General features: G+C 34.3%; 1 protein-coding gene across 1 annotated transcript in view; it reads right to left on the reverse strand.

Moving 5' to 3' along the window:
* LOC140757930 (E3 ubiquitin-protein ligase RNF19A) overlaps nucleotides 1–12,943 on the reverse strand; it is a 108,445-nt gene that overhangs the window by 36,503 nt on the left and 58,999 nt on the right. The gene's annotated exons all lie outside the window — the stretch shown is intronic.

Below are 12,943 nucleotides of genomic sequence, written 5' to 3' on the forward strand. Positions count from 1 at the left end.
TGAAACATAATAAAACTTTTTTGGTTCGTTCGATTCAGTTCAATTCAATTACAGTTTTACTAACGGAAGGATAACCTAAATCTTCGAGGTTCACGGTTGAAGAAAAACATTATGATTAAAACAATCCGTGGAATGTTCTTAATGTTCAAAATCGGCATAACGTTTAGAAATCGGTTAGTAAGGTTAATAGTGTCGTTGTATTAAAACAGATGGATATTAAATGCTGTAGTAACGTGCCAATGTCAATATGAATCAGTGGCTGAGTACCTAAAATAGAAAGAGGTATCTATATGAGTAAGTACTATATGCATAATACTTGGAAAATGAGTGGGCGTAAAGTACTATGTAAAATGGAATAGGAAATACAGAATCTGAATCAGCTGACCTACTTATGAGGCGACCATCTTAGGCCTTAGGCAACAGCACTTATGATCGGCTTTAGGCGCAACCACTATTATGGAATATGGATGGAGTTGGCTACAGCTGTCCATGGGCGGCAGACCAACTTACCATACGATGATGCAGTCCATCTGATCGTTTGCGGCTAAAATCTTATAAAAATAAGAATTACTACGCAATAAGACCTGAAGAAATATATGTGCATAAGTTATTTAAACCAAGATGTTATATCTTATGAACATAATTAATTATTATTTCTGACTAGTAATATAGTGACGCATGCAAGTATACACCTTTAATATAAATTATTAATGGAAAACATACACACGATTAAAATTATTCACTACTTATGTAACTACTTAATAATTATCAAATATTAAATTAATAACTTATAGTTTTCCTTTTAATTTTGTTCACTATAATAAATATATTTTAAAGGCTATTTATAACCAAAATTACGTAATCATAATTTATCGTTAAAATTGTTTTGATAACTTAAGGTCATATTTTAATAAACAATCATTTTCCTCTATTAAATGGTTACAGACATCAGTGGGAACGTACCTACATACATATTTAATGACATGATATTGTAAGCGCTACATACTACAGACGGACGTATAGACGGATAAACAAGAAAGGAACAGGATGCATAGAAGGATAGATAGGTTTAAACGCACTCCGTAGATTAATATCACTTATCGCATCATATTATGAATTAACAACACCTGCGTTGTGGTTTTATACGAACGGGCAACGCAACCGCACGCTTGTCATTGAATGAGGGTTGCCACTCGCACTATAATATTTGGTATCGTAATATATTTTATTATATTTTAATACTTAATGATTTATCATTTTTAGCACACCTTAAGCTAAGGATTGTAGCAAACGGTGAAAATACCATTCTATTAAGAATTAAATAATAAGAAATATAACCTAATCTTTTAACCATAATATATATTATAGAAAAATATTTTGTACTATATATTATACAACAATAAATTGTTTTCTTCGTTAATTCAGGTATGGCGGCTTTAGTTCAACACAAAAAAAACGTCAAAAATCTTTATACCTACTTATTTTTTTTTGGGAATAAATAATATTTGCCTTCATAAAAACGTGGCAACCCAACATACTCATTCTCACTGATGTGAGCACGTTATTAAACCACCGGATCGCCGTCTCAAATCGCACGGCAAGCCGCCTTAAAGACATATCATTAGAATACAATGCGAACTGAATACATGAACATTAGCCGATTGATGTTGCGAAGCCCTTGGGTTAGATGCAATCGGAATGGCATGCGCGAATACATCAAAACAAAACGATATCTCTTATCTTGTATAGATACAGTACAAATCGATATGTCAATGTAAAATGTGAGGACGGCCGATCGAAGGTTTTTTACACATTTTAAATTGTAACAAATAAATCAATCGACCTGTAGGAATAATGGGATTTTTCAATAAATGTAGCTGATAGGAAATATAACTGCAAGATAAAAGTTATTTTTACGTTAAACGTATTTTTGTGAAAGCTGCATTTTAAACGATAAATCGGTATTGCAGTGGACAGTCAGGATAGATAAAATAAATGCTATACTAGCAGTGTTTGTACAACACAGCTCTACAAATGAAGTGGTTATGTAAATAATCGCTATCCGTTATCCTTATGTGAGAGATAAGCAGTGAGAATGTGAGTCACATTGTGTTCGTGGTTGTACACATTCTAGTAACATAATTGCTTAAGTGCACTGTGTACATATTTCCGGAAACGTCTCGAGTGTACTTTTACGAACATTTAGTTAGAAAAAAAACACTATTGCTGGTCAATGGTCATAAAACACGTTAAGGGGGAGAGAGGGGGTTGACGAAGTGTGACAATGTTTGATTAAGGGTGAGAGTTCTAAATTTCGTGACGTCAAATTTCAAAACGTAATATTATATACAATTTTGTTTAAATATGAATAAAAATAATTTCGGGGCTGCTGTTCTAATTTAATATTTTCTAGGTGTAAAATTGCCAAATATGTGACATTACACTAGAGAGGGGATCTCACAAAATGTAACTAACAAGGACAATGATTAGAGACGTGGAAAAATTAAGAAATTTGTGTAACGTAATTTATACATGGCCCCTTATGATTGATTCATACAAAGATAGTTGTTTTCTTACGATTGATTAATCGAAAAAATGGAACACGAAAGAGATTAATGGTTGTGTTTACTCTTAACATATTCAAATACAAAAAACATGACGGAAGTAGGAATGAAAATAGCGGCTGTCGTTTTTGCGGATCTGACGAGTGATGGCTCCGATACACGACCGCTTGTCGTATTACGTCACTAATAGTGTAGATCCGTTTTAAGCTAGGTGCCGATTGAGATCTGTACGCACTACGCACCATTCATTCTTATTTCTCTTGCATGATGTAAGATGCAAAATATCATACATGTAGTTATACTTCTTTAAACGGATGTGTCCCCAGCTTTATGATGTTTAGTGGTTTCTGTCGCCTACGAATAATGAACGATTAAATTGTGGAGAACAGTTGAATGTTAAATGTTTACATAAGTCGTCACTGGAAAGGCTAAAAGTCTAACGCTAAGAAGCTCCTTTGCGTGTTAGACTTTTAACCTTTCTAGTGACGATATATTAAACGAGCCCAATTCTAATTAAGTGAACTATTAGCCGAACCTGCTATTTTATCACCTTAGACATTGCAATTCATGTGTATATAGATAAATTGAAAACGTTTTATCACTATTGAATTAAAACGTAAATGTTTTTTCCGACATGACATGCTCGCTCTGATCAGAAGGAATAGTAACGAAACTTGTTCAGAAACAGTTAAGTTAACAGTTAACTTGCGGCTACTTTTACATTAATTTCCTACCACAAAAAAGGCTCAGATAAAATCGCACATGCACAATCAGGATCAAAAGAAACTAGTGTGCAATAAATGCCTTATTCGAGGAAAACGTGATGCGACGAGAGCTCACGTCGGCATTCTTTTGCGTTGTATGTCATTACATCATTTGTAAGCACAAGTTCTGTACACGATTGAACGAAGAGCAAGATATAATAAAAAGTTTTAAATATAGCGTTGAATGAATCTTATAACGCATTACGCATTTATGTTTAAATCATACTTTCATCAGTCACCACCTTTACCTGTAAATGCGGAAATTTGCAGATTGCACTTGATAATGAAATTTGCAGGACGAAGCTGCTGCCCGTCCCTTGATTTTTTAAAGTTTGATGTAGCAAATGAGAATGCTGTATGAATAGAATCTGATGGAAGAGATTGATGAGTGTAGAATATAGCTACAACTTGAACTGTCTTCAAGTTGTAGCTATATTCTACACTCATCACAGATAGTAGTATCAACACAGCTGAAAGTAGTATCAAGTATGTAATTATATGTACAGCCTCATACGTAAGTCAGCCGTTTTTTTCTGGTAATTGAAGTTCACTATTCACTTAGAAGTCTCCCTCAACGTTAATTCACGTTAAAATATCTCTTAAGCCAGAAAACGGTGCTAATGTAATTCGCCAACTTGTGAGGTAATTTAAATAATTCTCAAGTGTGTACTAACTTTGGATGGACTCATGAATTATGAGCAAAGCTGGTCTGCGGTATACCTTTTGTTACATGTATAACAGACCATCGACCGCGAATGGACTGTCTGACACAAACTTTACTAGACTAGTAAATTTATGAAATGCGACAGGTTAGGGAGCGCCACTCGCTACTTATGTATGCTCCATAACCACCAGATATCAGCATGTCTTTTGGATAAATCGTTTTACATACCGTACGTATACAACCTTCTCACTCAATATAGTTTGGCAATAGAACCCTTTGTGGTTCGACACCGGAGGCACCACTGCTTTTTCTGTTATTCTGCCAGACAAAAGCCGTGTCAAATTCGGCTGTTTTTCAAGGATATGTAAAAGAGATTATACTGAGTTTCGTAACTAGTTCCTCAGGGTAGGCTATGTATCTGTTGTCAAACTCATGTAGAATCAATCATATTTGGAGTAACCGTTTGGACTGCATGTTCGTCTAGTACATCATAAAAAATCTGAATCTCGAAGCGGATAGCGACACTGAATGGACGCGCTCCAAGTATTTTCGTTTCATCCACCCGGCAATACATTGTTCGCTAATCGAATACCAGTCACAAATCACAATGCTCCATTGACAGAATGCATGCTGCAACATTGTCAGTTTTTGCAACTACGAGCCGAAGTAACTTTATACATTTTCAATATTGTTGGACAGATTTTTGTAGGAACCTTTATACATTAGTTGCAGAATACGAGCATGAAGTCAAGTTAGGTGGTCATTGAAACCTAAATAAGATTATAGTCTCGTCTTATGTCCGCTACAAGTGCTTTATAATCTCGGAGGACTAAGTTGGTCATATTAGAATCTTTTCCTAATATGAGGCATGACATGGTGACCACACCTTTGAAACGAACATAGATGTAATATTTAATTTAGTGCAATACTTTAAGTTTCATTTTACAACTTTTGACTTTTTAGAATGTATATACATTATACGTTTTGTAATTTTCACTAAACCTTATTATCTGGGTATTTCAGTATAGTTTTCTTATACGTTAAAAATATTAATTACTTCTTTTCTTTAATCATTTAACTAAATTTTTGTTTTAAAGTTTTTACGGTTATTTTTTTACAGAATTTCGAGGTGATGCCCACTACACAGACCCATAAACGAATACCAATCTAAATATATATAACTCAAAGGTGACTGACTGACAACGCACCGCACAGCCTAAACCACTGGACGGATGGGGCTGAAATTTGGCATGCAAGTAGATGTTATGACGTAGGAATCCGCTAAGAAAGCATTTTGATCAATTCTACCCCCAAGGGGATAAAATAGGGGATGAAAGTTTGTATAAATCTTCTTAGTTAATAATATTACTTCGTAACGCGAGCGAAGCCGCGGGCAAAAGCTCGTCATCCATAATACTCCAGTGACTGCATGTACGTTCCAATGTAATGTTTTTCCCGCTACGTTCTGAAGGCGTCGGTGCAGTTACGCAATTATTGAACTGTCGTTTCGGAGAAGACAGTGACGACTTAACTGCCGCCGTGCGAATTTTCGCAACACATACGAGTCGTGTTTATCTTTACGTATTTCCTTTAAATTATTTGTTAGTTTTTTTTTTTTTCAAAAGCTATTTTTAAGTACCTAACAGTTGTGAGCCGTGACATAATACATGTTTATAAGCATTTGCTTGCCAATGACATAATGTGAGTAATGTGGCTTAGATCTATAAAAATATGTACAAAATGTGCTACGCTAGTCCAACACTAGAATTCCGTGTGTCATGGGAAAGTACAACAAACACACACAAAGACAAGTACTAGAACAGAAAACGAATTTCATAATTTCAATTTTTGGCTGCCTGGGCATATAACTCGGAACCATTTGCAAGAGTCATCAAAGTGCGGTCTTCTCGAAGAAAACTTTACTAACAGAGCTTCTAGAAACTTAACACAAACTATGTAACAGTGATGTGAATTCAATAGTTAACCCACTTTGAAGTATACGTGCTACTGTTTCCCAAATTAGGAAACTTGAGCCTTGAGAGCCAATCCATTCCCACACAACAAATATAATTAACGATATGTTTGTTAGTAACATGAAACTTATGGATTGATAATTGATATTGACTCTATCGAAATAAAGACAAACTTTACACGCGACCCACCTGGCGCACCGGTCACCATACCGGCGTGAAAAGAGTTATAACAATAGGTCGCCGAAAAAAGGTCGTCAAGATGTTCAAACTACATTGATTAGGATAATTCACTTTCTAGAAAATCTTGTCAGAAACATTCAGCTGTTCATGACTACGACACTGCCGACATGTTGACCGATACGCCTCACATTACTTGAAAACATACGAGTCTTTCTAAATTTGCTTGCCAGTTCTTAAATTAAACTCAAGTGATAAATAAATTCGCATTATTTAAGAATATTTGTGACATTCAACAGCGGATACATCCACGGGAAATCATCTTGGCAACCGTTACCGCAGCGGTCTCGCAAATTACCGTTGGTGTCATTAAATGAACATTATTGTGTAGCTTTCCGGGCTATTATTTATATTTTGTAACCACATTATCCTATTAAAAACAACCACACAGAGTACTGTATGAAAATTATTGCAAATTTAATTTTGCTGAAGGTGGTAGAACGTTTTGTGTTTAGGCTCTAGAGGTACCACCGCCACACTTTATGTTGCTGCTTGCTGCGTTCAGCGCTGCTATGTAGCCGGCATGAAATGTGTGATAACTGATAGCGGATACATACTTTTCAGAGGCGTTCCAACTTAGTCCTTAGTAACATCGCATCTTTGACCGACCTCAGGTATGATTCTTATATGGGTTTGGTGACAAATGTTCCCAGGCGGCAGGAGCCACTTACCATCATGGGAACTGCGTGCTCGTTAGCTACTTCTATATTATAAAAAATCTTCTATAATAATGTGAAGCATTGATATAAAATGAAACTATATTCCATAAAGTAAATATAATAACGATGTAGTTTATTCTCGTGATCGTGCTCTTTGAAGCGTAACCACCACAATGACGGGAAGATGGCTTTCTGGGTTACACACTGGAATAGCCCAGGCGCACATTGCGGTGGCGATGTTTCCCGTACCATAGGGTAAGCGCACATTGCATATAAAAATAATAGGTACCTATATTTTTATTAACTTTAAATGATAAATGAACATTTTTTTTATACGATGCAAGCAGCAAAGCTTGCAGTCTGCCTGATGGTAAGCAGTCACGGCCGCTTTAGACATCTACAACAAATTCCATACAAAATAAGATGTCTACCTGATCTAAATGAAGTCTAAATATGATTGTACCGTTACCTACATTCATTCACAGATCGGCTGTAGTTAGTGCATGAAATTATTTCCTTAAGGACAAGTCTCAAAGCCAAGTGTCCTGACCTGATGCAATTATAGGCATCAATTGGGGAGGCGAGAAATGTGACAGAATTAATATTAAAATTATTTATATATAGTATATCTTTACTTTTATCTTCAAGGTTTCAACGTGGACTGAAGCTAATTTCATATACACAGCGTTGCATCGTGATCTAACGCTTGGAAATGTTGCAATGCAATTCATCATTATGCACGAACCTTTACATGCATCGTTAAACAATTTGATTCATCGGGGAATACCAGGCGGTCAGAAGAAATTTCTGTCGAGCATAGACTCTTACTTTTATAAAGATATCGTATCTTCGCAAGTCAATCAGACTTTATATAGCATAAAATAAATAGTACATACTGCCAAGATGATAATGTTTATGAGAAAAAAGCTTTCATATTTAATAGTTTAATACTGGTTTGAAAATATTTTTCCTTGTAAATTGAAAAGATTAAGACTTCATTAGAGGTACCTATGCCTATGTTGAAACAACTTTACAAAGTGGTAAGTATTAGCAATAAAATAATAAGGTTTTCATATTAAAAGCCATGGAAAGGAACTCATTATGTGTTTTAAAATAAAAATCCAATTTTGTTTAAATAAAATAAAAATCATTTTTTTATCAAATGTTCGTTTTCTAATTTGATTAGCATATTCATAAAATTGTTTTATTATTCACAATGCCTGCATTAAGACTTATTTAATATTTAAGATTCTGCGCCATTTTAAAAGTCAACTTCACTAATAATAATCATATGAGACCAAACCACTTTAAAAACCAAGAAAATTAAAAGCAAAATAGCATCACATTCGAAATTGAAATGAAAAATATAGTGTTTGAAAATACGATTGGAGATCCAATGCTTGCTCAAGTTGATTACATCTCCTTGCTAGATTGCTCGTTACACATCAAAAATTGAAGCTCTATACAGATTTTATTCGCTATTCATTGGCAATAAGGAAAACACGGTGAAATCCCACGGGTGGCGTGCGCGAAACTAAAACATTATTGCTGCGTAAACAATTCCTTAGCCGAGAATACGGCCACTACGGAGGCGCGGGCGGTGCCTACGCTCTAGTTGCTACCTTTGTACTTTTTACTCTATTTCATTCAGAGCTTTCTTTTCCAAATTAAATTTAAGTGAATCATTGTTTCTTAACGAAGCAAAGAAATAATGTTTCGACGTTTACTATCACTAAAATAGTAATATTATACTTAAACCATAAAAAAACTTATTATATAAATATGTAAACATTATCTCCAAAAATTACGTCAATTAATTATGTCAAGGACGTGCAAAAATGTGTTTTTTCCAACAAAAATACAACGTTCCACGGTAAATGTTTAATCGTTCGTCGATAGGTACGGGTATTATTTGTGAAAACCCCTTTTATAAAATAGCAGTGACATTTCCTGTTTTGTTAAAAACTAGTTAGCTGTCTGTAGATAAGGAACAACAGGAAGACGGCGTAGGCACTGAACGCGACCCATGTATACTTTCCGGCATACACGATCCTGCTATTACTGGAAACAGCCTTAACCAGGTAATTTATCGGTTTGAGGGAGGCCCGTTGAATAATCTTTAACCACCGCTACAAAGGATCGAATCTTGTATGAAACTGTGGTATCGTGAGATACAACGATTAAGGGAAACATTTTCCTTCATGTAACTGTATCAATTTGTACAAAATATGGTCATTAGTTTATCTCCCAGCTATTTGTGTACAATTAGCGTCTCGAACACAATGTGGAAACAATATTTTATGATACAGAGAAAAGTAGTTTGAATAAATCCCTAATTATTGACAGTAACATATACAATGCCTACGTAGATTATAAAAACTATTGGGCGTATTTTCATAGGGTTATACATACGAATACATTGAAAATATTCCATTTAACAAGCTTAACGGATCTTTCGTAAATAAGTTACTCCGGTAAAATTGCTGATTAAGTACCAGTTTTAATATAAATTAAATATTTAAGTGACCTTTTGAATCAGACGAAAAAATACATAATAATTATATGTAAATTAATATAATTCATACATGATATGCAAAATATGTACTTAAGAATATAAAATTGGGTGTTGCATGATGAAAACAATGTATAAATATAAGAAGTGTATGCTTCTTACATATAACACACCACAACATATGACTACTATGCATCATCGATCATATCACTTATGCTAAGGATGAGTGCAAATATGGTTTGATATGTTTGTAAAGAATTGAAATAAATTAAAGTGATACCTACATATTATAAGTAGTAATCGAACGTGCCGTCCATCTCAATCTGAATAGTTACTGAAGCTCACGGAAATTAAGAATTTTGCCTGAACCCAATCCCACATGCGTTGCTATGTTTAAAGACCAAATTTAAATGGCTCATCGAAGTATATTTCAATTCTACCACACACTTCGAACTAAAAGGAACATATCACCAACACACCAACCCTTCTTCTTCTTGCGATGCCTCTCCAACTAGTGAAGGTCGGCTATCAGCTGTCTAAATCCCTCACGGTTTTTTGAGAGGCGAAATAGTTCAGCTGCGCTTGCTATCCCCGTCCACTCTCGAATGTTACACAGCCAAGATTTTTCTTCCCCGATACCAACCCTTAGAGAAAAAAGATTTTCCTAAATTAACACTAGCTAGTATATGCGTATGGACGTTACCGTTAAAGCATCATCAAGCAGATTATGACGTCATCATGATTAGTGATCGTGATGCAATTGCAAGACACTTTCGCATTACATATCTTAGAACTAGAAACGTCACTTCCCCAATTTACTGTACAATAAACCGGGAAATTACGAGTGTGGGTAAGTATGTGAGATGCAAAATATGCAAAATTCATATACGGAAATGTAACATAATAAGACTATTAGTATCTATGACTTCTTACGACTGGTTGCATCATTGACATGTATAGACAGACATATAGCAATTTTGTAAACTGGTTTAGAGTCTTGCATATAAAAATATGTGAATTAGATTTTCTATTTTTATCAGAACCAAAAACTCGATCGTTTTATAATACCTAATATAGAATTTTTACAAAACTACAAATAAAATTATAGGTTACAGAGGTATATAATTTTATTTTAAAAGTATTTTTATATCAATTAACGAAAGTTTTATAAATGAACCTTAGCAATAATGTTAGGTATAACCTTCAAATTAATATGCATTGAATATTAAAAAGCAGCATTTTGTAATTAATATTTAACTTACATCAAAGTTTAACTATAGTAATATAGTTTTGCTTATTTAAATACTTGGTAGGTCAACGAATGTATATAATATAAATAATTCATAAGTGTAACTGAAGTAGTAAAAGAATTAAATAGTCTGTGACTGCGGTTCTGTTCGCTTGTACCTAATTTTATTTAAATTGTATGCTCAATTTACAATTTCTTTCTATAATATAGGAGTAGCAGACGAGCATGCAGTCCGCCTCGTGGTAAGTGGCTACTGTCTCCCATGGACATATGTAATAAACCCCAGACAGGGTTAGATATTCCTACCTGAGGTCGACCACAGCTATAAGCTGGAACGCCTGGAAAAAGTATGTCTCCCTTACCACCCCCTTCAAACCAGAACACAGGAGCGCTTAACACTACAATTAATAGGCAGAAATAGGTGTGGCGGTGGTGCCGCCGGAGTTGAACTACAAAGGGTTCTACCACCTTTAAGTAGTCGGAAACTGGCGAAATTCGACCATTATTATATTTTTTTAATTTTTTTTTCTGATATTGCAAATGCTTATCAATAGCTGTTCTGTCTATTTACATATTTATTTACTGTTTTATTCGACTTATATCTAACATTACATGATACCTTAATTCGTTAGATAAATATTTTTAATATTATACTGACCGTAAATTTTGCCTATCTATAACATCCTTTTGTGAACTAATTCAGTGTGTAACTGAATAGATACAGAAACACTAGCCATCTATACCGAATATGATACAATCTTATCTAAAAACATTTTCCTATACCTATTTGGTAAGATTACAATCTAGGAAAGCATATTTACCTCGTATCATAACAAAATTTTATGAAATAGGAAAGTCCGTAATGGGTATTTCATTCGTTTAGTTTTCCTGCCAAACAAGGAACTGGCGCAAAAAATTAGGCAACTGCGCATTTAACTTAAAACTAAGTATAATTGTTTGTGTATGATTTTAGGAAAAAAAAATGTATGATTCTTATTTAACGTTGTAATATAAAATGTTTTTATCTTTAAAGAATTTAAAAAGAGTAGGTACATCTCATTTGAAGAAAAATAATTATCGTATTAATAGTTAATTCGCTATTTATTATTTTACAAAAGGATCCTCAAAAAGGGGGAATAATGGAAAAGTGTACTATCGGATAGGTTTACATATGAACAGAGCCACGAGAGCCACATTGCACATAAGCAGTGAAAATTCAATAAGAGCTCGAGAGATATCGATTCATCTTCTCACCGAGCGAACTGAGAGCGTTGAAGAGATAAATGCATCTTGAAAATGCATCCGCAAAGAGTTTGATGATCAAGGTTCGCTCCACACGTGCCAAGGTTGCTGAAGAACCACTTACAGATTATATCTATTCGAGTGTTCTTACTTCATATCATATTATGTGGTTAATACATGTTACATGTTGTAATAAATTTATGTAATAGTAAATATATAAATGCAAGTATTAACGTCACATTGCACTGGGTTTGAAGGTCTACTGCGCGCTAAATCGATCGACGGTGATCGTCCACGGCGTCCTTTAAATACATTTTAAAAGCTTACGATGTCGTACACTCGTCGGTTTTCGGTCTTTGTTCTTTCTATCAGTATCTGTCGAATAGCAAAAGCTATGCGTTTAATAGTTAAAGATATAACAACAATCGATCGAGGTCAATCAGCCTTTGATTTGACCGAAGATCGATCGATTGATGTGTGGTCATCATAATTTCCTCCGATATTTCGAGTAATTCCAAATCCGTTGCACTTATAAATATCTGTTTTTAAACGTTATATGCTTTTTATTGCTAAAAATACTGCTAAAGGGTATGCCGCATTATTTAAAACCTGTTGGAAAAGTATTTCACAACTTTAAAATAGCAGAGAACTTTTGTATCTTTTACATTAACATCAGTGAATCAGTGTGAGCCTGTAGGCAAATATACGTAGCAACTTGTTTTAATAACAGTCTAAGTACGGAAGATAATAACGGATAGCTTTTTGAAGACTTTCAAGTTCGGAGCTTAGTGTACGGAAAACCCAAATTCCAAGAATGCCTGACTGTGCGCTGATGAGCTGGCTTTTCGTTTTATTAAATTTTTATGAAATCACCGGACCGTAAACTTAAATTTTCCCTGTATTATGCATAACAGGCAAAAATTTTGGAATAAACTTAAAAATATATCTTTAAATACCGTTTTACATACCGTAATTATACAAGAGATAATGCGAATTTTTGTCTGAAAATAATTAAACTACTTCTGCCGGCAATGTACAATACGAGTAATGTACATACGTTAAAATAAAATTATCACAAA

The sequence above is a fragment of the Epargyreus clarus genome, unplaced genomic scaffold (assembly GCF_041222505.1).
Source record: "Epargyreus clarus isolate Ecla_fem2 unplaced genomic scaffold, WU_Ecla_fem_2.2 ptg000005l, whole genome shotgun sequence".
Taxonomy (NCBI): domain Eukaryota; kingdom Metazoa; phylum Arthropoda; class Insecta; order Lepidoptera; family Hesperiidae; genus Epargyreus; species Epargyreus clarus.